Raw genomic sequence first — 2,803 nt, 5'->3', positions numbered from 1 at the left:
GAAGAAATGTCTGGCAATACCAGCAAAGTTTTGAGACGATTTTGCGACGACTGCTAGAAAGGGGTGCTCACAGTTTGATGCTAAAGATGTCTCAAAATGTAGACGTCTACATTTTCAGACACAATTTGGAACGAACTGTGAACACCCCAACTGTGCTTTTCGCTTATTCTCTAATTACCGGATCCGGTCCGGATTGTTAGGGAAAGAACCTTGTATTGGATCGTGGTGAATTCACATTTCTCAGAAATTTGACAACAAAACAAAATGAAGGGAGTATTTTATTTGCTAATTTTTGCGATTTCTATTCTTTAATGTAAATTTTATGTATTTTTAGGATATGGTGAGGCAACAAAGAAGGCACAGTTTGAAAATGAAGTTATTAGTATGAAGTAGCAGCGCAGGCACATTTGGAAAATTATGCCGATAAGCAAGACGGAATTTGGAAAAGTAAGTGCCTGGTTGCAGCATATCTTTGTATTAAAAAAGTATTTAATTAAATGAAATTGTGCTTAATAGAAATGTTATAAATCGAGTGGCGTTATTTAAGATATGCTCCAAACATTTAGCGAAATTTTTTTCGTCTTCTCAACGTGCTAAGTTACAAGTTAATATGACTGCCACCACGGCCGGTAAGAAGCCCGAAGCAAAGGGCAAACAACCTTCCAGGAAGCTGCCTGCTGTCCCCGAGTCGTAGCTGAAGTTCAGCAAGAAGCAGGTCAGCAAACGTGCTACCCTGATCAAGCGTAAACTAAAGCGCTCTGCTGTGATTGCACTCCGCAAACGTGAAAACTTGGTGCATGCTGAGAAATATCGGCAAAATATCTTCGTGATGGATGCCGTGAGAATAAGTTGCGCCGTCTGGCAAAGAAACTCGGCCCATTCTACGTGCCTGCAGAACACAAATTGGCTTTTGTGATCTGTATCCGCGGTAGCAACAAAGTTGCACCAAAAGTGCGTAAAGTTTTACTGTTGTTCCGTTTTCGCCACATCAACCACGGATTGTCCATAAAATTGAACTATTAATATGCTACGCATTGCCGAACCCTATATCACATGGGGTTATCCAAATCTTAAGTCAGTTCGTGAATTGAGCTACAAACGTGGAATTGTCAAGCACAACCATCAACGTGTCTCAATCTCTGCCAACTCTGTGATCGAACGCAAATTGCGCAAAGCGCACGATATTCAGTGCGTTGATTATTTGGCGCACGAAATATTCTCTGTTGGATCCCACTTCAAGAACGCCTCCAACTTCCTCTGGCCATTCAAGCTCAACACCAACCGGCGGCTGGCGCAAGAGGGCTAATCACTACGTTGAGGTTGGTGAATTCGGTAACCGTGAAGATGAGATCAATAAACTGCTGCGCAAGATGGTTCAAAGAAATTTTTTGGTGTACAAGGTGGAGTATTTTTATTTCAAAAATATATAATAAATAAAAATAGAAAATGTTTTTTTTTGTAACTTTCTGCAGGTTTAAATCGCAGCTAATAGACATAACGGCGTCTGGCGTTGGTCTTGACGTATATAGAGTTAGTGGGTTAGAGAGATAAATATACAAGCTAAACTTTTTTTGTTAATTAACGATGCATTTTACTAACCAGCCTAATCGTGAGTTTCGCCAGAATTTTTTTCACCCACCCGTAGTGAATACACCGAAACGAAAAGTGAAAAGGTGACTCGGTTCGAGAAAATGAAACTCATGATAAGGCTGAATATGTCGGAAACTAAAGCAGATATTTAAAAACAGCTGACGCTATTTGAAAGATCTTGATTACTTTAGTACGACAGCATTACTAACGTAATTTGTACAAAATTACCGAAAACATTTTAGTCAATTACTCGGAAACTAAAGATATCCAAAAAACTGTTAACAAAAATCGAAATATCTTATTTTAATATATATAAATGCATCTTTAACTAAAAACTGTCAAAATGACGCTTACGGAAATTTTCCATTCAAGAGACGATATTTGAAAGTTATTGGCATAATTTCGAGCCTGTATGTAAATTTTCGGCAAAGGTTAAGTTCATATGCTGAAAAGATATTTTCGCAGATTCACAATTTATTTAAAGTATATCATGAGCCCTGATTCCAATTCCATGTGAATAAATCGCTCCCATAATTTAATTTGTGCATTCANTGGCATAATTTCGAGCCTGTATGTAAATTTTCGGCAAAGGTTAAGTTCATATGCTGAAAAGATATTTTCGCAGATTCACAATTTATTTAAAGTATATCATGAGCCCTGATTCCAATTCCATGTGAATAAATCGCTCCCATAATTTAATTTGTGCATTCAATATATTTCACAATTAACTTAAATACTAAATTACAAATATTTGAGCAACGACTTCGACACAGTAAAATAAAAAATGGGTATGTATTAATAAAATAAATATTCTAAATACATTTATATATCGGTTAAACCTGAGATGTTCAAGCGCACTGAAATATTTTTGCTATCCATTTCTCTAGTGCTAAAATAATTTCACAACCTTGAATTGCTGCACAACACCCTTATTGCCGAAAAAGCGTTGCTTACAACACTTGTCCTTTATGGGGACCAAATTTGGTGAAAAAAAATAGCTAAGTTTGTTTACTGGATATACTGAGGTATATACAGCACAGTATATACAGTAATAAACCTTTTTGAGTACTCCTCGGAGGTAAAATCTGATCAGGGTTGATAATGAGAAGGAGCATGAATTTCGTTGATTCAGAGTTGTATACAAAATTACTGTGGTATGAAAGGGAGCAATAACCGTACTATGGCAGAGTGGCACAAGTCGTGACTGTTTAAT

The 2,803-nt window shown here is 37.0% G+C and overlaps 1 pseudogene; it reads left to right on the top strand.

Annotated features, from left to right (window-relative positions):
* The first annotated feature begins 260 nt into the window (after positions 1-260).
* Positions 261-1,877, top strand: LOC108381798 (60S ribosomal protein L7-like; annotated as a pseudogene).
* The last annotated feature ends 926 nt before the right edge of the window (positions 1,878-2,803 follow it).

Source organism: Rhagoletis zephyria, unplaced genomic scaffold (genome assembly GCF_001687245.7).
Source record: "Rhagoletis zephyria isolate East Lansing unplaced genomic scaffold, Rhagoletis_zephyria_1.1 Rzeph_scaffold_00141, whole genome shotgun sequence".
NCBI lineage: Eukaryota > Metazoa > Arthropoda > Insecta > Diptera > Tephritidae > Rhagoletis > Rhagoletis zephyria.
This window is presented reverse-complemented; position numbering and strand designations above follow the sequence as displayed.